Genomic DNA, 24,635 nt, shown 5'->3' with positions numbered 1-24,635 from the left:
AAGCAGAAAACCCAACTTGAAAGGACTGGCAGTGTTTTAAGTTAGCATTTGGAGTATATCTGCGAGAAGCAGCAGCAGTGTTTAAATGGGAAATTCCAGACTATAAATTCTTTTTCAGCTAGATTATATGCAGTACAAGTGTTGACTTTCAATTTATACCTTTGATATGACTCATTGAATGTTCTGATTCTTAGTTTATTTGTCCTGTCTTCAGCAAAATGGATTGAATATAGGGTTATCCAACCATGATGCGTTGTCTCTGTGCCTCAGATGTTATATTGATGAAATCTTAGTGTCTGGCACTATCTAAGAGGAATATAAAAATTTGATTTGGTCTGCAGCCAGCTTTCCTCCCACTCTGGAACAATGATGGAACATCTGGGAGAACGCTGTATTCATTAACCCAAATCCTGAACACTTCGCATAATACCTGATCCTGTAAGAATCTGCTTAGTTTTCCAGCCTGTGTAATTTGTGCTGGATGCAGCTAGAGCACATTCAGTCAAAGAACCTTGTCTCTTTTACATTTTTGAGCTTTTGTGTGACATTATGCTTTGTCATAATTGATGATAACAAGATTCTCATTTGTTATCTGATTTTAAATGCCAGTTACATGCATGGTGGCTCGCTCCAGTCTCTCTCCTCCAGAAATTTCTCTTTATTTGTCATTTGTATTTTCAGCTGGAGACCTTAGGGTTTTATCTTGCCCATCGTCTCAGCTAAAGCCATATGCCAAGAGGCCTCTTAACTTTCCTGAGGATGGATCTTGGAATATCAGACTGGCGTCAGTGTGCCACCTTTATTGTTTTTCTTGTTTTCATAATCTCCCCTTCTCACAGTGGCAGATGCACACCAGCATTGTGGCTGACAAAATAGCCGTTGTCCTCCTGGGGTTTGATACTGTGCTCTGGCCAGCTGCTGTGGGGTATACAAAAAGGATGCAGTTGGTACATCCCAAAGTTTGAACATCCCCTGTGATTTTATAGTCTGTGCTTGCCTAAGAGAGGGATTATGTTTATGTCTCCTCATGACCCCAGATCCTCTGCCTGGATTTGACTGTTCATGAGACTAAATAAAGCTAAACTCCTGAACTGTTATTTAAAGATGGCTGTCCTAATGCGGAACATGGGAGCTCAGCTGTCTGTTTTAGGAGAGGAATAAGGCAGTGGTTAAGAGCAGTAACCTGGAACTTTTTTCTCCCTTTACGGTATAGATATGCTCTGTGCTTGACCTTGAAAGTCACACAGGCTGAGATCCAGAAAATACTTACGCACCTAAATCCCACTGTGGGATTTAGCCACCTGGATAGGAGAAAGGTCCATGTTTTCAAAGACCCTAAATCTTTCAGAGCACCTCATCTGCAAAAGGAGCATGGAAGCTCATGGTTTTCTTCAGCAGGACGTCGTGAGAATAAATGCACCATGTTTGTAACGTATAAACTGCTCATCTTTGCCAAGCCCAAACACTGAATCAAGAGAAGGTAAAAGCGTATCCTGTGCAACTACCTGCCTCTTCTACTGACGTTTCAAAAATGTACCATTTCCTTGAAGGGTTTGGCAGAGGTGGAAGAGTGTTTGGGACCAAAACTGCAAATTCCATCTTTGCATTTTGTCAATAGAGCCTACCAAAGGTTTACATAAAAATGGCTCAGAAGGACCACTTTTCAAGTCCTTGACATCACTATGGCTGAAAGAGTTAAGGCCATTAGCTGGGTGCCATAAAAATACTTAATATCTAACATCTTCAAAGCAATGTACAAATACTAACTAATTAATCTTAAAAATAGCCTTACCTCCACACCCCACAGTCAACCCTGATTAAAAAGTAAATATTCCTCTTGCACATGTAATCAACACTCAGAGCTTTATGCTCTAAGAGGGTAATTGACTTGTGCCTCGTTTGTGATTTTGATAAACAATTCGGAGTGGTTCAAAGGATGCAGAGCCAGAGGGAAGGCCAGTAGCAGTATTGGGGTACAGAGTGAGAAGTGCTTCCTCCCCAGATGTCGTCAGTGTATTCCTGGACCTAGCTCTCTTTCCACGTTGATATGAGAGCGCTGGTATTTATGATGAGAAATAGTGTGTCTGGCAAGCCTAAACTACAGTGAGGAGAATGCATGACTATGATGGTACTTTAATATACTCTTTTAAGTACCTAAAATTTCCGCTTGTCATTGCTCAGTGTTTTTATGGTATGCAGAAGTGCATCACAAGTCAGTTCAGTCACTTCAGTTCTTTCCTGAGGGTGCACCCATTACTGAATCCAGTGACACAGTGTAATACTGAAACGAAATTGATGGTTAGCGCGAAATAAGGGGAAATTGCTGTACTTAAAAAAGATTTGTATTAGTTCATTTCAGATGAAGCTGTGTCTCTGAAGACTGACCCTAAGAACAGATAGATGAGAGGTGCTTCATCACAATTGATTTGTCTCATGCAACTGAAACAGTGACATTTAAAATAAAAACACTTAGCTGACTGCTTATTGGAAACTGTTCTCATCAGACCTGAATATTCATGATGCTCTATCAGGTGAAACTGCTCAGCGTTCTGAAACCTCCTGCTGCTGCATAGGTGAAACTCTTGCAAGACCACTCACTATTTTAAATGTTTTGGTAGAATAGAGGGTGTACAGAATCCCATTGCAATAACCAGGTATCTACATGTGGAAACAGCTCAACAAATAAATGCTAATAAATACCGAAGATCAAGGGATATGGATGTCAGGCCTGCAGCCAGCACCAGGCTCTGTATGTGGCAGAAGGGAGGTCCATGGCCCTGTGGATCAATGTGCTTCCCTGTGGAAGGGAGGGAAGCAACACCTACCCATCTTCTTGCTAACCTATAGGCTCAGCTGTTGATCAAGATAATGGGACAAGTTGTTATGGTTTTGCTTGTCCTTGATTTTAGTGCATAGGCACACTGATCGCTTTACTCTTAGACCTTGTATGTATCAACACAGATCAACTGATTTATGGTCATATCTTGTCTATCCGAGATCTCAGACTTAAAAGATGCACTTTTTGGTGGAGAAGAGAGTCCTCCTGACTGACTGCAGGAGGTCACTCTGCCCACTCACTTGCAACATGTGGATCATAGTTCTTTTCTACTTGATGCTTTAAGGATAAATATTTCAGGTGCTGAAGTGTATTACTGCTGGGGATCGGGGTTGTTGATGTGTACAAAGTTAAAAAAAAAAAAGATAGTCTGAAGGCAGGGAGTTGAAATTTGTGTAGATGATTTGGCAGGGATAGATATCTGCATCACAAGATGAAATGTACTTTTATATGCAGCAAGTTTAGGCAACGGCAATAGTTGCATTGTAAGCATGGTATTTGGTCTTCTGAGTGCTAAACTTGGGACTTTGAATTACCATGGGATGGTAATCAGCATCAGTATCACTGTATCAATAGAATGTTGTGTACCCACCAACCCAATAGTGTGCTGATTTTCTGGAGACATAAAGCATCATGTAAATCTTATTGACAGGCCAGAGTTTTAAAGATCACAAAGCAGTTCTGGTAATGAGTAAAATTTATAAAAAAGCCAGTAAATTGGAAGACTTGATAAGGTATTAGAATATGCTGTATGAAATTCGGGTGTGGTTGGTTAACAGAGTAAAAAATAATGGATTCTCACTGTGCACAAATTGAGTCAGTCTGCAAGATATTCCTGGTCTTGCTTTTGAATATTAAAAATTCAGTGTTTGTCACAAAACCACTTCAGCTCAGTTCAACACACCTGGGTGCATGCCACAGAGGGATTATCTCTGATCTAATCACTAGGGAAAGTGGTCTTTTCAGGTCAGGACTGAGGTCATGGTTAGATTGTAGATAGAAAATTATGCCTCCTCTCTCTGAAGCATGCTTATTTACAGTATCAGGTGGTGTTCACTCATGTCTCCTCATTTCATCATTGAAATGCTAATACTCATTCATCAGTGTCACTGATACTCCGTGTGTGTGTGGGACATGTTTTATATTCACAAATAGGTGGTCTGGCATTGCAGTATCATTTTCAAAGGTAGACTTTCCTTAATACATTTAGGTAGCTCTATGTATGTATTTAGGTCAATGGCTTCAGTTGATATTAAGTTTTCATCCATAATAATATTGGGCCTTTGTATTTAGCTTATTATTAGTAAAGCCATGCAGCACATGTGGAAGGTTTTAAGCAATGGTAAACCATAAATCCTTATCTTTGTGTTGAAATATTAAATATTCAAATGTCATGAAGCTCCATGTACCAAGGATGCTCCAGCAGTATGAATTCACTGCTTGTCTACTGTGCTTTCTGGTTTATATCATACCGTAGCCTTATCAGCAAATAATTCATTAAAATGCATATATTTAACAAGGACAGCATTTTTATTAGAAATGAGATTAATATTTTGAGATGAAATATTGGAAACAAGGTGAAACACAGCTGAAGGCAATAGCTGTAAAAATCTTTTGATCCTTTCTGTCTCCTTGCTATCATTTTCCTGGATCTGTTTTGGCATAGAAATATCCAGAGGCTCTGTCTCTCCCAGCTCCTTCTACTCCTCCAGACTATTATATCAAAACTAGGTGTCATTACTTTCAGCTCTTGGGAAGTCCCATAGCATGAGCTTGGTGTTTCTCACCTCAGGATTTAAAATCCTCTGCAAATGCTAGAGCCAAACTGCATGTGATATGGAGACAGCAGGAGATCAAAACAAGTTTTGGTGGTTTTCTTACATCGACCAACTCATCTGCATATAGAAAGTAATGGGTGTTCATTGTTTTCAAGATTTTGAGACATGGTGCATGGGTCAAATTATGTTTGATTCCAAGCTGTCATGTGAGATGAATTACTAGCAACTGGCTGGATGACCGGGCCCAAAGAGTTGTGGTGAATGGATCCAGTTGGTGGCCAGTTGTAAGTGATGTTCTCAAAGGCTCAGTACTGGGGCCTGTTCCATTTAATATCTTTATCAATGATCTGGACAAAGGGGGTGGAGTGCACCGTCAGTAAGTTTGCAGATGACACCAAGTTGGGTGGGAGTGTTGATCTACTTGAGGGTAGGAAGGCTTTACAGAGGGATCTGGACAGGCTGGATTGATGAGCCGAGGCCAATGGTATGGGGTTCAACAAGGCCAAGTGCCGGGTCCTACACTTGGGTCACAACAACCCCATGCAGCGCTACAGGCTTGGGGAAGAGTGGCTGGAGAGCTGCCTGGTGGAAAAGGACCTGGGCATGTTGGTCGACAGCTGGCTGAATATGAGCCATCAGTGTGCCCAGGTGGCCAAGAAGGCCAGTAGCATCCTGGCTTGTATCAGGAACAGTGTGGTGGGTAGGACTAGGGAAGTGATCTTCCCCCTGTACTTGGCACTGGTGAGGCCCCACCTCAAGTCCTGTGTCCAGTTTTGGGCCCCTCATTACAAGAAAGACATTGAGGTGCTGGAGTGGGTCCAGAGAAGGGCAATGAAGCTGTAGATGTGGTGCTTAGGGACATAGTTTAGTGGTGGACTTGGCAGTGCTAGGTTTATGGTTGGACTCGATCTTAAAGGTCTTTTCCAACCTAAATGATTCTATGATTCTAACTATGTATTTAGAGGGAAAAAAAGTGGGTAGTTCCTGGGAAAATGGAAGCTAGATGTACAGATGATGTTAAAAGTCTTTAAAACTGTGGCAAAATATAGTAAGCATACAGGAAGAACAGGGCCCTCCATGGCCACAACCATGGAAATGGAAGATAAACAAGTAGATGGAGGACATGATAGAACATAAATGAGTGCACTGTAGCTGCTTAAAGTCTGAGCTCATTTTCTAGACTGACTCAGCAGCCATCAAAGAGAACTAGGCACTGCTAGGGCCTGATCTGTGTCACCCTAAGTTTGGCATCTTAGTTCAGATTAGTGAAGCTTCTGTTGACTAGAGTCTACCCTGCTAAGATAGGCACAGAGGTACTTTATGGATAATCAGAAATAGGTGAGGTGATTTGTGTCCTGATCAGGCTGGAGACACACCGCATGGTTTTCATCCATTGCACAACATCCGACTGTGAATGGAGGGTCTGAAAGAGCTGTTTTATGCTGGTAACTAAAAAAGGAGGGAAACACTCCACAAAAGGCCAGGTGGGTTTTCATAGTGTCTGGAATACAGCAACATGAACTTCCCAACAAACAGTGCAGTTTATTCTGTTTCTGTTGATATCGAAGAGATTTTGCTACCGCATCTGGTGAGGGAGGGGACAGAGCTGGGCCCAGCATTTCCATTTTGGAGCCCTTATTCACCTCATTTCAGAGCAGGTGAAGAGCAGAATGCAGATGTTGCTGGAGAAACAAAGTCTAGATTAAACAGCGCACATGTATCTTTGCATTAGTCCCGCTCACATATACTTGAGGGATAACGTGTGCGTTGAACTCTATGCTTTTTCTTGGCCACAAACGAGCAACGTGCCTCTCATGTCCTCTTTGGATACCACGCACACCTATTAGAAAACGTAATCCAGTTCTGTCGTCCAAATCAGAAGCAATATTTTTTAAAAGTGGTGGAAAAATATGTTCTTGGTTTTTGAGTGTACAATAGTTTGAAAGGTATTTGATAGCTACAGACTTGTTTTTCTCCCTTCCCCATTCCCTGGTTTCTGTAATTGATTTTCTGCTCACATGTAGCTTGGGCTCATCTGCACCAGTGTCAGCAGTAAGCACTTAGAGCAGCATGGCTGCAGTGCCACTGAAAGCCTTCCTGGGGCTCATTCCTGACATCGCAACAATGCAATGCACTGAGGCGGGAGCTGCTGGCGTTTCAAAGGTGCTCAATTGCCTTAATTTTCATCGTCTGTGATCATTTGCTAACAAAAAAGGGAAAATCCAAACCATTCTATTTTGCAGTAGGAAAATCTTTGCCAAGTCAAGCCATACGTTCCTGGGGTACTTGGATTAGTAGCTAGCCCTCTCTTTGTTTATAGTCACATATACAGCTGGTATGAATCTCTTTCTACGTTTAACACTATTGCTGCTTAAATAGTGTTCCAAAGGAAGGCTCTGTAATCTGGCAGTATAGTTAGCTTTGTGTTTAAGAACTGGGGAAGAGTACCTGTGCTCTGCTAGGGTATCTCCTAAACATTGTCAAGGCTAATCTCTTTAAATATATCTTTATTGTACAAGGCAAAAATCCATCGAGCTTTATAGTTAAAGAGTTTTGAATCTGACTGTCACGGAGTTCCAAACCCTATTAAAGGGCATGATTCTTCTGTACACAATAGGCAGGTAGGGCGCGGATCTTTTTGCCACAACTTATTTTTCAGGTTGAGTTTGGTAAGGTTGAAAACTATACTGAGCTAAATGGATCCGCTCTCTGAGAAGTGCAAACTCCATATTCCTCATCTGTGAAGCTATTGCCATCTGTGTTGTGTATTCTAATACAGTGCATTCCTTTTTCTATGTTTTATGCAATCACTACAAGACAAATTCTTGCACTCTGCAGAACAGAGGATCATTTAAATATTTAGCTATTTTATACTTGCTTTGATAATTCTCTGCCTGTGACTCCTGTACTTGAAGGCATATGCTTCCAGAGACATGTCTTCTGTTTTGCCACGTGGTACCTTCCTGTTCACACAGTTACTGTGATGGAGAGATTACTATTGGTGCAGCTGCTTGACTTTAAGCTTTTGATTCATTATATAGAACAGAAACTGCAGGCAGAGTAAAATAAAATGTGGGTCTTAGGCCCACTGAATGTTTGTTTGTTTTCAGGCTCGTTTAGGCCAGGTATGTGCTGGGGAGGATAACCACAGGTGTAAAACTCAGAGAAGGGTAAATGTACCTTGCTCCCAGGCCATTCAGCTGTTGCGTGCATCAACCCCATTTGCAAACGCATCGAGAATGGTTTGTTATCTCTGGAGACCGTTTGGACTGTGCACTTCCCAGAGGGATCGGCAGGCAAAGGAGCCTCTCTAGCATTCACGCTACTTAGACATGGCCCAGGACCCCAGCCCCAAACTGGGCATGGTGTGGCATAGCAGGTACATGTGGGACACATGAACTGACCCGTCCCCTGCTGTGTCCCCCCGTAGCTGCGGTCCTCTGCACTGGAAGCAACCCAAGATCTCCGTTTGCCTTCTTAAAGCCTAGGATTTTTCATAGCTGTTTTGAAGGGTGAAGGCAGAGCTAATGATACGTGTTTATGAAACAGTAAGGTGTGCTGTGCAACTATTCGAAAATTTTAACCTGACACGCTTATTTCATGCAGAGGCACCGAAGACTGTGAGGGAGGGTTAAAACATCAAAAACTGTTATTTCCCACTGGAAAAGAAAAAAATCAGCGAGTGAAACATGTTTCTCAGTGTGAAGCTTTTCATTAAGAGATTGGCATGGTGTGATACGAAAGAAGAAATCAGGGGTTACACTGTTTTCCTAACAAATGAGGAGATTTTTTTAATGCTGAGGCACTTGCAACTCGATTTTCCTCTGTAAAAGTCAAGGTTTGATTATAGTTCCTGCATTATTATTTATAGTTTAGCAGTTATACATGCCACGTCCTTGGCTGTGGCATTGCAGTTTGCACCATCTCTGTCTGCTTCCTAAATTTATTGATCTCATTAGAAGATAAAAATGACAAAGATAGCTCATAATACTTCTGAGAAATGTAAAACCATTAGCAGGTCATTGTCAAAGTTATAACATGTCCTTTTAAGCTGCTTAGCAAACTGGTGGCAGCCTATGATACAGGGATTAACCTGTGCCAGGAGTGACTGAGTGGATCGCGGAGGATGGTTAATATTCAGCCTGCCTACAAAGCTTTGAAGCTGCCTCACAAAATGATACAATGAAGCGATAAACGGAAATGCATTAAAAACAAAGGGAACAGAAGTTTTCCTTTCCTCTCCTTTATCTTGGTCCCTGACATACAAGAAGCAGAATGGGCGTTAGAGCTTTGGTCTGAAATCGGAGTTACTTTTTTTTGAGTTGTGTTTTGCTTCCCCAGGCAAAGGAGCCTCTTGGGCTTTGCTGACCTTGGCTGAGACCCTAAGCCAAGCTTTCCCTGAGGTGGGACCCTGAAGGTGCTATCCTGGAGCCGTGTTTAGGCGTAGAGTTTTAATAATGAGTATTTCAGACACACGGTGCACAGCTGTGTTTTGAAGCCAGCATTCGTCGCCCCGGGCGTAGCCTGTTCCATACTGCCCAGTACAGTCACCGGTGCAATGGGCATAACAAGGCTTCCTACTTTTTTTACAGGAGAGCTATCATCTGTGTTGTTATTGCTATTGTTTACATTTCTTCCCTTAGAGAAATGGCTGCAAGCGCTGATTGATTACGCTATTGCTTACTGGACTGTTAAACTGTGCGGGCCATAGAGTGCTGTATAAGATCTGGGTTGGGAGCCCAGGTTTTCTGCATTAGTTCTCAGGGATGAGAGCAAGATAGGTGGTTAAGGAGAGAAGGATGGAAGGATGTGAGCAGAAAGGCTGGTACCCAATGGATTTCTTCAGTATCTCGCCTGACCCTTCACTCATAACGGGGGGCATAACAGCATGTTCAGACACAGTTACTGCCAAAGCCCTTTGTGGGTGGGTTGGACACACACAGGTGGGCTCTGACAAGAGAAGTAAAAAGGAGAAGAGAGAAAGAATAGAAACCAAAGCCCCAGTTCGCTGCTGTTGAGCATTGTGTGACGTGATTTGCACCAATGTGTTGTTCTTTTTTAGGAGCATTTTATACACACATTCCAGTAACAAGGAAACAAGCATTAGTTAGGGCAATGATGAATTAGCCTAGACCACAGTTTACAGATTACAGCAGGAGAGAATGAGGATAATAGCATTATTAACCACTTCAGTTATTAATTTCATTTTTAACCTATTAATGACTATTTTATTTATTTTATCTATTGGGGAGTCAGAACTATCAGGAGGGGGACCCAAGGGCACTGGCACACAATCTTCTCCCAGCAAAACTTAATTCTGTTTTCTGTTTCTAACTACACAGTAGTAATTTTAATTTGATGCAACTGTACAGCCTTGGCTAGATGCACAAATGTATAAATTAAGTGTGATACTACTATATTTTCTATCTCACCACCATACTGCATAATTATTAATGTGTATAGGCATTCTCAATCATTAATTGCCCTATCATTGTAGTCTGGTCTGCTAGCATTTGATTGTAATAGAAACATTGTTTTCTACTTGATTTAGGAAAGCAATCTTCAAAGTTTAAAGATCTGTTTTCCAAATCACAGATCTTGTACATGCTGTTGTGGGATGCAGTCAATAAAGAGTAGAAAAATGCTAATATCATTAATAAAACGGTGTGAGGAAAGCTGATTCGTTTTCCTAGAGAATTCTGAGCTTTAAAACAAAATTGTTTGATTTTAATTCAGATTGGAAAAAAACCCAAAACATACCAAAATGTAAATTCTCCTGTCAAAGACTAAATTCTAGAGGCTCTGGCTCTGGAGGTCTTTGCCTTGTTCTCACATCTGGTCACTGGATAGAGAAAATTATTCAATTTCTGTCCTAAGAACAGCCTCCTCAGCTTTGCACAATGCTGACGGGCACTGATTTTAATACCATTCCCGTGGCTGGTGCTCCAGAGCTAGGGATGTTTCCCATGGATTTCTATCCCAGAATCCTGTAATCCTTTTGCTGAATGTCCTTACTCCCAAAGGATTAAGGCAAACTCAAAAGGTTGCAGAAAAGAACAGCAAGAACAATTGAAAGTCTGTAAATCCTGCCTGACATTGAAAGATTAAAGAAGCTCAATGTGCTCAGATTATCTCAGAGAAGGTTAAGAGGTGACTTGATCATGGTCTCAAAGTCCCAAGTTGAGAAACAGTTTTCCAGCACACAGGGAATCTCTGATATAGCAGACAAAGCTATAGGAAGATCCAGTGACTGAATGCTTAATCTGGACAAGTTCACACAAGATGTAACAAGTATGAGACTGTAGCAGCCAAGACAGGGTGCTGGTGGAGTCTCAGTCATTTTAAGATTTTAAAACATATCTTTGCTTAAAGCTGTTCTACCTTGACCAGAAATCATAGGGTTTATGCAGAAGTCCCTGGATGAAAGACTATGGTATGTGTTGTGCCCAAGGGCAACCTATACAATCATAATTTCAGAGTATATTAATTCTTTAGTAATGAATGTTCCCTACTGCTACATAAAATGGGCCCATATAACATATTAGCATTTGCAGTTTTCTAGCCCTTAATGTCAATATTCAGAAGCTCGTCAAAACCGTTTTGTACCTCTGTATGCTTAGCCCAAAGAAAAGGAGAGCTAGTTAATATAAAAAGGTATTTTTAGCCTTTCTGAAAGCTTCTTATGCCAATCCCTAAAAAGAAACAAGAATTTTCTCCAAAAATGCAAATGCTCTGTCTAGAAGCAAGAGTATCGCTTTCAGTTTTAACTGCTTCATCATTATGTGTCACTCCCTATGTATAGTAAGGGCTGCGTGACAGTTGTTTCTAAGAGACAATCGGGGACTTTTCCAATAACTACATAATTATGTTTCATAATACATGTATTTGTGACGAATGGGGCTTTATGTGCTCAAAGCACCTAGCAGTCATTAACTAATGCTCACAGTACCTCTATGGACCAGGGAAGATAGTATTATAAAGGCAGACGGTCCTCCAGACCACACAAAGCATTGCTAGCAGAGAAAGGAACAGAGCTTGGTACCTTCCGATTTCCAAATTGCACGTTCAAGTCTCCAAATCAAAACATCGTATCAGCTATATCACTCTAGGAACACTGTTTTTAGTATTACATCCTGTAACTCCATCTCTTGCAATGGTTTTGTTGGCCTACTACACTAAATGCAAGGGGTAATGCTGTGGCATTCTACCTAATTTGTCAAGATCAGCAACGTTAGCCTCTGTAGTTCTTACAAGGGCTTGACCTTACTTATTGCGCTAGTCCTACTGAAATTAAATCACTGCATGAAAAGTATGTTTCATTAAAAATAACTGTGAAGAAGAAGTGGTGCTACTTATTTTCAAAGTCTGCCTTTATTTTACAGTTCAATGGCATTATGATATGGCAGTAACGTCCATAGAGCAGCAGGGGCTAAGTGCAATGCCAAGCACAGCCCTTGCTGTTAAAAGAGAGCTTTATAAAAGTGACTACTTAGGTAACCAATACCAGGCCAGCATAAATGAAATCTATGAAAGACTCTCCAAACTATTTAGAGTCCGTTCTGTCCTTTTTGTGTGCAGAAGGGAAGTAGACATGTCTGCTGTAGAGGAATATCCTTTCATAAGGGATTTCTTTGACCATGGGGCCCAACACCTACCCACAGCCTTTCTCCCCGCTCCTTGATCCTGCGTGTCTGGCAGAAGCATCTGGAAGTCACATATAGGTGCTGTGATGGCAATGCACAGTCCAACCAAGCCTTATTAATGAATAAATCTCATGCATGCCAGACCTGAAGGAGGAACTGGTAGTCACCTATCTCATCAAGAAACTTTCCGGTGCCATGTTATGCTTTTTTTGTTAAGAAAACCATATGTTCAAAACATGACTTTCTGTTTGGATTTATTTTGTCCTGAGTTTTGGGCACCATCAGGCATGGCTTGGGATTGTCACTGTACCTTGATGATTAGGTAGAGAACTGCTGAGTGACAGACTGTGTGGGGGAAATGGGACCGTTGCTATACTGTTACTTCAAAGATTATCACAAACATATAATAATGTATTTCAGAGATGGATGACTGGATGAATAATCTCATACCAGGCCTTCTGAGTTTGTATTTTGACCACTTCTGATGGAGACTAAACCAAAAAAAAAAGAAAATACAAATTCTACTGGGCTGCCAGCATGTATGTTTTGAATTAGAAAAGGAAAAATCTTCCCCTAAAAAAGACCAAGTTTCCTTTCCTCTTTTTGGTTTCTGGCACAAGACATGCAAATGTGGGAAGGAGAAAATATCCCGCTCAAAAGAAGAGAGTATTGGGAAGTCAGCAATATAAAAAAAAAAGTTTATTGAAAAAAACCCCACCAATGCAAACTCAGTGTTTCACCACAAGATGAAAAGTAAGGTGCAGAGAAGACGACAGTAACAGATCTGTTTCTTTCATGTTTTCAACCCACCTCATTAGATAACTTCTGGTCAGCAACTCCCGTGCCACCTAGGCTCATCTCAAAGGCTTAGGACATGAAGAGAACATCACCAGTTTTGCAGAATATGATCCTGGCAGGTGGAGGGGTCAAAGGCTTTTGCAGGCAATGACCTACAGAGCAAAAGCAGATCATTAGCCTCATGAAGGAGGTAGGTTATTCTTGTGAGAAGTGAAGTGAGCCAGAATCATGACAATGGAAAACACGAAATAATTAATCTGGTAAGATCCGTGCATCCTTTGCATTTTCAACTGCTTATTTAAAGTTAATCTATATTATGGTATCGTCTTATGGCTTGCCAGTGCAGTTTACTGATTATATAATACCCCAATAATCTGACCATTTGCAAAAATCAATAATGACAGTAGTCAGCAATTGAAATGGGCTGGCGAATGTCCGTTCCCTTTGAGTGGGTATCCCAGCACTTCCCATAGAGGAGAAACAGGAAATGAAGGAGGAACTTCAGCATTTCTAAAAATGTACATCTAAATTATTGGTTAAACTACTCTCAGTAGCATTTGGAGCCTGGATATTAGCTTTCTTCTGAACTCCAAAATTACTCAGCTCAAAAAAAAGAGAGTGGAGGAATTGAAAGCAGTGGGAGAATGGAGGTTTTCTGCACACGTTTTGAAGGGAAAGGTAGGATCTGAATTTGTAAGCTCCATCATTGAAGTCTGGGGCTATGGTGCATGGTGAGAAATGGTACTTAGCCAGAGAGGCCTGCTCATAGGGAAGGAAATAAGGCAAATAACATACAACTGCTATTAGTCACCACCATGGCATCATTTCCAAGTTTAAGCACTTTGGGTTTGAGGTATTTTGTTAAGAATATCATATTTTCAGAAGAAGCAGATGCTTTTGTGAAAAGCTGATAGTAGCCCAATATGAAAACCTTTCCAGAACTATTAAATGGAAGTAAGTTTAATGGATTGTTTTCAACTGAAAGTGGTTTTTTTAACTTCCAACCCTAGATGCTGGATCATAGTTCCTTAGTTTTGCAGTGAAGGATAATTTAGGAAGAACCTTTATTTTGTGAATGATATGACACAGGTACCACAAAAAGTGTCAGTAACGAAATTGTGCAGAACTGCCAGCACTTCATCGTCACAGACTGATTTCTAATATTTATCCCATCCCCTTCTCCTGGTTCTCTGCTCCTCTGTAACTAATTAAAACTATTTAAAAGCATGGGAATAAATGGTCAGCTTTTCCAGTAGAAGTTCATCAGTGAAGTCTACGAAAGATGCAAGGGCCTGCAAAGATGCAAGAGGTCCACCAAAGATGCAAGGGCCTGCAAAGATGCAAGAAATACTGAAGTAACATAGCTTACAAATAATACAGAGCTATTAGGAAAAGTAAGTGGTGGAAAGAGTTGCAGAGGAATACTATAATACTGAATAACTGTGTGATAAAATGTCAGATACAATTCAGTAACAATAGTATAAAGTGGTGCTAACTTTAGGTACACAGGAATGGCTTTTTGGACTGTCTCTCACCACTCAGAAGAAATCTTTGAGTTCTCCTAAAACATCAGCCTGGGGCTCAATACAGATGAGGGCAAGAAAGGTGGTCAAATGTGTGGAATATCTTCTGCAGGTGGAGTGATGAAACAGGCTAGGGGTCTTCAGACTGACAGGAGGGAGGGATGGAAATCCCTGGGATCGTGACAGGTAGGGGGGAGGTGAAAAGAATGATTATTCAACACTTCTCATAACACTGGAACTAGAAGGCATCAAATGTAAACTACTGGATGGCAGGTTTGGACCAAATAGGCAGTGTGTAGTTAGAGTGTGCAACTCTTTACTTCAAGAGTGCAAAAGAAGTTTTGGCATGCACAGAAAGTTATTAAACAGGTTCGTAGAATAAAAATCCATTGAGAGCTATTAAACTATCTTATCAGAGATACCCTGGCAACACATCATGAAGGGATGAGTGAGTGAACATAGAAACTATGAGTATATATTTGCCCTGTTCTTTTACTCTCCCTTAGCTCTGTTGTTGGAAATGTGACAAAAGGCTGTAAGGACTTTTGGGCTCACGCAGAAAAACCGCTCACATGTTGAAGGGTACTTTCAGATATTCTGTTTTGTAATCTATATGATATGTGAAGCATATGTGTGAACGTGTGTGGTAGCTGGTGACGGTTGCTGTGACCACAGTGAGGAGATGTTCAAAGCAAGGCCACTGCTTCCCAGTCACAGCTTCCTCATTGTGCCCTTTGGTGCTAATGAACCTGAGAAGAGGGAGGGGAATTCAGAGTTTCTGTCTGCCTTACTCAATTCCAGTAAAGCTGTGCCAAGAAATGGTAAAACTTATTTCTATGAAATCGTGAGGCCAGTATTTTGTGGTTCGGTTACACTTTTTTTCTTTTTTTTTTTTCTTTTTCTTTTTCTTTTTTTCCCATCTTGATTTAACCAGGCAGTCAAATGTCAATAATCCTCATTACTTCTTAACTCACTCTTTTATGTTGATGTTTATTCATGTTCTCCTGATTGTACAATTCACCGGTTCCCCCTCTTCAATGTGTTGATACCAACGTTGAAGGATGGTATAAAAATCTGGAGTGAAACACGGTCATTTACTCCCTCTGGTCTTGTTTGTTTGCTTCAGAAGTACTTGCACTGACACAAATAGACTTTCCTTGTGCATGGTAAGAGATAAGGTTGGGGTTTTCTGTTTTATTTGTTCTGTACCACACATATTTTCCCCACCTACTCCCTCACTCACTTTTATACATGCTCACACACAGATGTACTTGTATACTAGCAGGTTTCAGAGAATTTCACTCGGTTTAGGAGAATGTGACCAATGTCTGGGATGAAATGTTTATATTTTCAGCATCACAAGTCATTTCCACCAATCTTACCATCACAGGTGGGTGTTTCTGGGAAGGTGCTAAAGTGCCTATCACTCAGTATTTAGGACACTGAAATAGCATTAGTGAAAGTAGTGCTACAAAGAATTAGGGTGCACCATGTTGCCATGTTGCTACCTGCCCAGATTAGCCCCATTTTCAAAAGTGGGGAAGTGATTTAGCTAATAGGTGATGCAGTTGTCTGTGTTTTTCTGCTTATTCCTTTGCTGAAAATGTCGATATGGCTCATAGCTCCGCCTCATTGCCGTATCTTTGACTACTACTTCTCATACGGGAATCTGCGCATAGATAATTCAAGTGATTTTATGAATAGAGGGATTTTTCTGAACCTGCTGCATTTTGCTCAAGCGTTCTCCCCAAGCTGGTGTCTCTGCAGATAGATGAGTGCATCTGCAAGTTTCAAGATGTGCAGTTTCTGTGGGTGTGGTGGGATGAGTGTGGTGGGGTGAAAGAAGAGAAGAAACGGCCTCCAGCATCAATAAAGTTTCTGGTGCCTCACATCAATATCTGTTCTCTTACAGGTTCTGCTTTTTAAACACTGACCTCAAGAGAAGCTCTGCAGGATGAAAGGGTTATTATGTGACTGGACACCTTGAGTCACCTGGGGTAAATTACTACAGTCTTTCGGTTATTAGTTAAGTCCTTGTGTTCTGGTGAAATCAGTGGAGCTTGTTTTCACTGGTGTAGTGTCTGAGCCATCAAGTTTAATGAATCGTTACAAATAATTTAATCTGCACTTGCAGATGCTATTAAAACATTTTTATTTTTTTTACCAAGACTTTGGTTTTTGTTTTTTTTTACCTAGGAAGAGCAATCTCTCTCAGTCACAATAGTTTACATATGGAGAAGTGGGATGGGTTTTGCTCATTAGAAAGCCTGATGCTGAATTCAATATTCCCTTCTGCTAAACTTACCTCCTCCAGAATTTAAGACTTTAAGTTGCAGGGGATAAAACATAAGGCCCTGGTTAATTGCAAATAAATAGTGCCAGAAATCTGTACAGATGGTACCTGAAGTTCACTGCTGAAGACTACCCAGTAAACTATATATAATTTGCATAACATGTATGTACAGGAAGCAGGAGAACAACTTTTTTGTGGTTTCTCACATTTGTAAAACAAAACAACAAAAAAAAGAAATCATAAATGAACACTCTCAGTCTGTGAAACTTCTTATTTGGGAAAACAGCAACCTGTATTTCTATTTATTTACCTTAATGAAATTAATTAATTTAACAAGTCTGAATATTTCAGCATTTTACAGGATACAGGTGTAAATATCTGGCGAGTAGAGTGTATATATTAAACTACATCTACTTAGCTAGTAAATATTTTGCCGCATTAGTTTGCTCATTCCCAAGCAATCAGTTGTGAACTCCAGTGTTGTAACGGGTCCACAGGGAACATTTGTGCTTTGGTTGGCACTTAAATTAAATTCATCAAATGATTTTTTTTTTTCCCCCTTCAAGGCTGACATTTCAGAATGTTTTTTTTTTAAAAGGTTGTGTGCCAACTGCCAAAGTCAATTAATTAAATGGTAAATCTGAAATTTGTAGGGGAAGACTATCGTTCCATTTTGCTGTGCGACCTTGGAAAAGTGAACATTTAATCCACAAAACACATGGCTTACAAGAGGGTCCTGATTAACGTCCATTGAAAGTAAACGGAAAAGTCCCCGAGATTTTCTGTGAGATTAGGGATTACCTCAAGGATGGCATTTTACCCTGCATTTTCCTTCTGCTTTTGATACTTGGTAGTAATGAGAATATCCTTTGAGGTCCTGCTATGCTTGATAGCTTAAAGGATTCAGCACTTAGCTGAAGGAAAATGCGCAAATTTGTGGCCTCATTTTCCATATATTTGGAGGTACCCCAGACGAAGGCATGATGTGCAGTCCCAGAATTTCCAATTCCTGTGCTGGCCAAAGAGCTTCATCTCAGATCCGTAAAGGAGATCATAGAGGCAAAATTCAACAGACAAGAGCAGATGGTGATCCTATTCTAAGATAGCGTAGGTACTACAAATCTCTCCCCAAAACACACACCTCCCGAAGAATGTATATGCCTTCAATGACTGCAAAGGCAGCCTGGTTTCACAGATTAGATTGGACCTTATTTCTCTGCTTCTTACTCCCCATGTCAGTTTTTGTACATGTTATTGAACTTCTCATACTGTATTTGAAGCTTTACCATCATAAGGCGCTTGGAAATGAGTGCAGTGCACTGACTGTTCTTCAGCTATTGGTTTTCTCTCATTATAGTTTGGTTTATTAATTCTTTTGGTTTGTGTTTATTAATGTTTTCCCTGCCTGAAGACCATGGTGCAGATCAGGATCCTATTTTTTGGGCCCTGTATATTCCTGGAATAGAAACACAGCCCAAAGACAATACAAAAGACGGTAGAAACGGTGAATAGGACAAGTGGGTTGAGGCAGACAAGATACATGACATCATAGTACTTTTCTCCCTTTGCCATTTGAAATTCTTTCATCTTGTGTTTTGCTACAATTTCAAGTTCTGGACTTGTACCCGATTTTTGGCTGGCCCATTTCATGAAAGTAGGTGTTTGTTTCTTTGGGAAGAGAAAAGCTGCCTAAAAAGAGTGGTTTCCTCCGTAATGAGAAATTTGTTACAATTTGGTCTCTAATTTGACAACTCGGCATGAGGGGGGTAGAGTTCAAGGAAAGGCACTGTTCAGCCATCTGTAGTAGGGAGACGTGGTGAAAACTGCTAGTGCCAAAGGTCTTTCTTAAATACTCGTCTTGTAGGAATGTAGACGCTACGCATTAAGATATAGGAAGGTAATTCTTCTCAAGATTCATAATCTTGTGCCTTTTCCTAACCCTTTGCTTTATATGGTGAATACAGCAGCAGTTCTTTCTCTCAGAGTCCTGTGGTGTAATTCTTAGGATAGTTTATTCCAGTGTCTTCCAGACACTTTATTCCAGTGTCTGTTTATTCCGGTGTCATTATGTCCTGCCTGTCCACATATAGGATATTTTGCAGTAAGGACATCTCATGTTTTCCTCTTGAAATTGTTCCTCCTGGTGAAAGGGACTTAAAGACGTGGTGGCCTAGAGAGACCGAGTCACCTCGCTGTGAGCAGAAGTGGGAGATCTGCAGCTCTGCTTTTCTGAGCCACTGTTACTGTATTCAAGCTGAGGGATATTTGATGTAAAACATTAGCAAGAATGCCTCCAAGAATGAGAAAAATAACGGATGCAAAGCTGTAGATAATGCTTGAGGTCAAAGCTACTTCAGATTCCCAGCTTCTTCACACAGTAAAAATTGAAGTGTTTCTACCTGTGCCCAGAAGGAGAATCCCTGAAGGGACTTGGGAAACTTTAGTTTAAACACTTGAAGGACTTCAGATGGGGCTGAGACTAAGCAAGATATGAGTGGAAGTTTCGAATATTGAAGTTTGGTTTAGATCCTATCTGAAGCACCTAAAGTGTTGGGTGGGTCTAAAACTCAGCCGATGTGTGTTTAAAATTCCTTCCTGTAGGACGGATTTGTTGATATTTATTTATCTCAGAGGAATGTTAGGCTGAGAAATGTGTCAAGCGCTCACTTATTACAGTAATAATTGTACCATATATGGACTTAGATAGAAAAGGTGTTTTAAATGGCTTGTAAAATTTGGCAGAGAACAAATCTCATGCATGTTTCTAGATGATCACTAGATTACCAAGTTTCCCTTAACCAATGTTAGGTTGTTATCTGTATTATTTCTGTGCAAAACGCCTGTATCTCCCTGTGAGATGTGAATCCAGTTTTCCAAGAGATAATGAAACATGAAAGAACAAAACATCCTAATTTTTTCCCTAAAGTTGTATCTCAGCATTGTCTTCATCAGTAGCCTTGTCTGCAGGAAGTGTAAAGTTTCCTGCTATGATTGTTTGACTGCTGCCAATTATCAGATCTGCTGTTGGCAGCTTTCCCTTCGACCTGCTGATTAGCTAATGTGTGGTTACTAATACAATATGGGAAACTGGTGTAAACGAGGAAGCAAAAGATTTATTAATTTCATGTGCTAAATACTGTTTGTAATATAATTATCAATACTGTGAAAAGAAATCCTGGCTTAAGAAATAGTCAGGTTTCTATGCTTTTTGTGAAATGAGGCACAAGAATTTTGTGCAGTAAACAGGTGTATTTCCCCCTTGATACACACACATAATTTTCATTAGATTCATAGATTTTAAAGGCAGAAGAGGGACCATTAGAGCATCTAGTCTAACTACCTGTAAAACACAGGCCACAGAATTTCATCCAGCTACCCTGTACCAGAATTAATAGAAAACAGGAGCCAAATCCTGAGCTGAATGTTACTCCACCAAGCTGGAATAATGGTGATTTATAACAGCTGAGAAATTGGCAGTAGACTTAAGTGACAATGGATTCTTTTTGCATAAACCTAAATGAAAATGGTCACTTATATTTTAATAGCAGTGTTGAAAGACCCTTGCTGGGAGTGAGTTTTTGCAAAGTATTTTAAGATTTAGAAGAAAATGAGGTTTTTTTCCAAACCTTTCTGGGATGGTTGTGTTCCCTGTTGTAATTTAAACTTGTCCCTTCACTGGGTCTCCTGAAGAAAAGGCATAAAATTAGCGGAAGAAAAATGTTTCTTTTAAAATTGAAACCTGTGCCAAGATTCTTATTTGTAATTAATTCATGCCCTAGGATTTTAGTGGGGGAAGGAAGAACTAAATAATGTAATAAAAACCTGAATTTTCTCAGAGCCAAGAAGAACTTGAACTCAAAAGTTCAAAGATTAAAAGTCTCCAGAGTTAAAATGTAGAGTCTGTGATTTCTTTCATTAGGTTCTATATTTGGCAAAACAAGATGTCTCATCACTCTTTTGTAGCCATCTGTATGTGTGTGTGGATGATGTTATTATATTTATAGCAGATACAGCCTTATCATTTAGCTACAGACAGACTTCTACCTGCTCAGAGCTACAGGGTTTAAGAATGCACTCAGACAATATTGACATAGCCAACGCCATAACATCCTGCAATCTGCACAGAAACTAAGACATTGTGCACACCAAAGCTGAACAAAAAAACTTCCTTCCTGCTCCCCTAACCCAGAAGAGAGCATTTAAAGGAAAATATCAGTGTGGGGAGAACATCCTTCAGATTCCATCGGATTCCCAACAATTTTCTGTCAGTTCAGTCTCAGGAGAAGGCAGCTTTTCTCTTAAGCGACACAGAAATCTGTGACTATCACATCAAAATTTGGAATACATAAAAAGGAAGGCACCTCCTTATTAGAGTCGCTGCTTGTGTGGATAGTAAGCAGAGAGAATCTCCTCTCATAATACTCACTTTCGCGGTGATTATAAGCCAACTGCTGGTTTGGCTGATGAACAGTTGGAGGTGCTTTATATTTGCTTTAAAAAAAGTAAACAGAATACATATATTTTAATACGTTCCCCACACTTTTTTCCCCTGGTACTTTTCTTCTTCAGAGATCTGTTTCAGCATGTCACAGCACATTTTGGTGAAACTGTCACACGGAGAAAAAATTATAATAACTTACTGCACAGATAAATATCAGCAGACATGCTCTGAAGCTTACCAGTAAACCCCACTTCTCTCTCTCTCTTTATGTTAAATGGGACTAGAAGAGCCAGCCCCTCCTTGAGAATCAAGGTTGCCATTTGTCCTTACCCTGAAGGATTTAAATGTCCCCCATCCTTTCGGAAGTCCTCATTTACTTCTACGGTACCTCTATGGCACCACTAAGTATTGGTAACACCACACTTGCCTACAAAGCTTGTAGCAGCATCACATGCTTCAGCCTGCTGCAGACATCACCTGCCTCATGAGGTGTGCCCAGCTCCTGAACGGTTCTTCCCACAATGCCTAGACCGAAAGGTCATTCAGCACTCCATAAGAAAATTGAAAAAAAACCCAACACCTCTGTATCACTTTTATGCAGCCAGGCAAGACCAACCGGTTAACAATGCCATTTAAAATATTCTCTTCATGAACACCAACCTGTTAGCTTGTGTTAAATGCTACTGTGAAATGGATCCTCAGCAATGAAATATTGGGAACAGTGGTTTGTGAATGAAGACAACAGGGGCTTGTGAACGAGGAGAGCCCTCTGCAGCACGCTGCCAAGTTTGATGAGATATTGCAGCACGTAGAGGCCACTCTCATTCTCATCCTGCCTATTTCTCGTATCTTCTACCCAAACAAAGATGCGTGTAGAAGGTGCCAGCTTATTTGCGCTATGATACAAGGCAAGACAAGACAAAACATTGATAAAAGCCATGGATAAGCCAGACAAGAGAGGCTCTGACTGAGGTCTGAACTGCATGTTGTGGGTAACTCAGTATAATCCTGTGTTTATTGCTTGGTTCAGTCCTTCATTTCTCAGGCCACTAGGCTGACCTCCAAGAAACTTTAAAAATATTGTTTTCCAAAGGCTGAAGTTAGGCTATTGTTGTAGAAAAATTGGCTGTGGTTTATGGTCTTGCCAAATTAAATTTAGCTTCAGTCAAGGTGACATGAAATCTGTTTAGTATAGCCTCACCAGTGAATAAAAAGGCTCCTTCAGCCGAGTCATATAAATATCAGTAATATAAAATTCTGACAATTGTAAGAGCATTGCATTCACAGAAGCTTTGCACTTTCAGTCTGGTGATAAAACATCAGTCTGCGTATAGTTCCATTTTGTCATTTGCTTGTGGAGTACTTCTTTCCTACACTAAAATTAAAATTGAAAAGACTTTTTCACTTTTGGGGAAAAGAGCACCACTGAAGAGAAATTCTCCCTGGCAAATTAATAGATAAGGTCTCCCATGCTAACTCAAAAGCAAGCAAAAGGTAAAAATTGAATCTCTTTATCGCAGTTAAGTCATTTTTCCAAACTGAGGGAGTAATATAGGATGGAATATATAGGATAGATTCTCTTACATAAAAAGTGCTTTTAAACTTTAAAAGATCCATAACTAATATTGGGAAGGGTTATAAATGACAGTCTTCTCTTTTAGATTATGTTGCATTTATTACTTTCTACCAGGACTTTATGGAGATTCTCAAGGAATTAAAGTTATATTTATGATAAAAACATGGAGCTGCTTCTAAATAGCATTTTCATCATATTAACTGTTGCCTAGATAACAGGCATATCTCCTCGAGCACCTCTATTCTGGTTTAGCACTACAGCTTGCAAATTAATACAGTCATTATAAGACAGCAAAGCTATATCACTTACCATTTCATTATTGTTCAAATCAAAATCCATATTTTTTCAGTTTTCCCTAGGGTTACAAACTGGATAGGGAAACGTTATCATCTTGCAAAATAATCTCTCAAGACTCGCTCTCTTTGGTGTTAAGAGGAGCAGTTAATCATATTACAGTAATTTTCATATTAATAGGTCCTGTGCAAAGAGAGAGTTAATGCTCTCCTTCTACATTCAACCCTCCAACAGAGTTTTTTATGTATACATATATTTATATATGTGTGTATGCGTGTGTGTATATATGTATGTAGTTATATATTAATCTGCTTGGAACTAGATTAGCACAAAAGATATCACGTCCTACTCGGTATATAAATCAGGGTCAAATCAGCAGCATACCCTTAAATTTTTAATCAAAATGGCAATCTGTCATCCCTAAGAGAGTTAGGTAATGTTTAAGTGCATAACATGAAACACACACCATATTTTAATGGAAAATGCAGGGGAGAACTTACTGCAGCACAGGAAAACACTCTGCAGAGTACTTTGCAGATACTTTACTCTTCACACAAGAAGCTGTGATCTACAGCATGTGTATCCACTCTAAAATGAAAATCATCTTTAGACCTGAATTCTATTTTTTGAGGGATTAATGCGTCCTTTACTTTTGAGATCTTCTCACATACTGTAATTTTCTGAAATCTTCTCATATGATGTACATGCAATAATGTAATGTTGTTAGTTAAACTCAGAGCTTTACCTTTGTGTGTGAGCATCTTCTGCTATTTGTCTTTTTTCCGATCTGCTAACCTGAGTAATGCGGTCTTTTCAGAAGAACTTGAGTGTGAATTTAAGGAGCTGGCCAAGGGGTCAGGTATTTACCTAATTTTCCGCAGCCTGAATGTGAAAGAAAGGTGGGTCAGGTCTGCAGAGACGCGGGGAGAACCGGCTCTGCTCGGCTCCTGCTCGGTGGGAAACCATTCCGCACAGGAGCCCGAGCGCTGCCCAGGTGTCGTGGCTAACAAGCCCCATGGAGAGTGGGATGGAGACCTGGAATGCAATGCCGACCTAATGTGTCTGTCTGGCTCCTGGAGCAGGTTGGCTTAGCCCAGCAAGGAGCCCACTGCCTCTTCTTCGGCAGCGCGGGAAGATGCTCCCTTGGTAAACCTTCGCTTTCTGTCAGCATCCGCTGTCCTTCTGCTAAGCTCAGTTAGTGTAATGATGCCATCTCGCTCGGCATCCTTCGTTATTCTCCCCAATGCTGTTCCCAGGGGGTCTGATTAAAATCAGTGGAAAGATCCCTTGGATTTTACTGGCTTTGGTGCTCGGGCTCTACTCCCTAATTTGCCTTTCTCATCTGTTTTTAACTCTGCTTTCTGTTTAGACTCACTTCTGCTGTGTTCTTTGAATCCCTCATCTTCCCCCACTTCTGTATACTTTTATTCCTATTCCTGACCTGCTCGACAAC

This window comes from Chroicocephalus ridibundus, chromosome 3 (assembly GCF_963924245.1).
Source record: "Chroicocephalus ridibundus chromosome 3, bChrRid1.1, whole genome shotgun sequence".
In the NCBI taxonomy this organism is placed as follows: Eukaryota; Metazoa; Chordata; class Aves; order Charadriiformes; family Laridae; genus Chroicocephalus; species Chroicocephalus ridibundus.
The sequence above is the reverse complement of the archived record's forward strand: the minus strand, read 5'-3'. Positions refer to the sequence as shown.